We start from the raw sequence: 1,015 nt of genomic DNA, 5'->3' as shown, positions 1-1,015 counted from the left end.
TTCATGGAAACTTGGTAACCAGGGACTGAACATACTTTTGTTTCAAAAGGGAGACTTCTAATTCAAGTTTCCTTTTTTTAACTTTAAATTTTCTTGCTTTACAATTACAGCTTTGTATTGCTCCTCGAGAATGTCTTCTTGGGTAATCTTTCTCTTATTTTTTTTGCTTTGATTTTCTGCTTTTTGAACATTAACCACTTTGACTTCTTGAGGTTTTGGTCCATCCTGTACAGCTTCCTGCAGTTGTTCAAACGAACTGTTGCTAACCTCCACTGTAGTTGGTACTTGTTCAGCTGCCTCAGTGGGTAGGTTTGTTTCAGGGCCTAAAAAATAAAAATTCCATCCCCAAATATTACAGTGATAAAAAGTAACCTTTTGTTTCAACTAATTAACTTTATATCATTACAAGATTCAACGTGCAGCAACTGTTTACCCAATATTTACAAGGCTAAAAAGATTTTTAAAAAAGTAAAAAACCAAATGTTTTTGGCAATAAGCCATCTTCAGATGACCCTGAAGATGGCTTAGGTTTCCTTTTTTAAAATCTTTTTAGCCTTGTAAATATTAGTCATTTTAAAATTCTAGCAAATGTTATGAACAAACTGTTTACCATTGACACAGTTGACACAGTTTGTTCTTACCTTTAGCATGTTTAAAAAAATAACAAATTTTGTTAAAGGAATTGCTGGTTTATTTCAAGAGCAGTCTTTTTCTGGGAAGCTTTGGGAGACGAAAAATAGCAAGCTTAACAAAATAAAATGTCTTGGTACAAAGCTTTAGCAGGTTTCGGAATATTGCGGCGTCGTGGGCTGCGTGACATTGTGTATAAACAACTACATTGTAGCTATTATATAAACAACACTAGCTGCTACTGTAGCTGTTGTTCATGTAGCGTAAATTATGTTTTTTTAAAACATTCAAAACCGAACATCTCGAACATTTATCTTGTTGTTTGTAAACAATACTTAAACTAATTCATCCTTAAAGTGCCTATGAAGTAAAAAATAATTGCTGC

At 33.1% G+C, this 1,015-nt stretch overlaps 1 pseudogene across 1 annotated transcript in view; it reads right to left on the bottom strand.

Annotated features, from left to right (window-relative positions):
• LOC145485528 (uncharacterized) overlaps positions 1 to 1,015 on the bottom strand; it is an 8,536-nt pseudogene continuing 7,521 nt past the window's right edge. Inside the window, exons 3-4 of the transcript XR_014049205.1 lie at positions 751 to 809; positions 1 to 384 (exon numbers count right to left, since the gene is read on the bottom strand). The product of XR_014049205.1 is annotated as an uncharacterized LOC145485528 (transcript). The remainder of the gene's footprint in view (positions 385 to 750; positions 810 to 1,015) is intronic.

This window comes from Orbicella franksi, chromosome 4, assembly GCF_964199315.1.
Source record: "Orbicella franksi chromosome 4, jaOrbFran1.1, whole genome shotgun sequence".
NCBI lineage: Eukaryota > Metazoa > Cnidaria > Anthozoa > Scleractinia > Merulinidae > Orbicella > Orbicella franksi.
The sequence above is the reverse complement of the archived record's forward strand: the minus strand, read 5'-3'. Positions and strand labels throughout refer to the sequence as shown.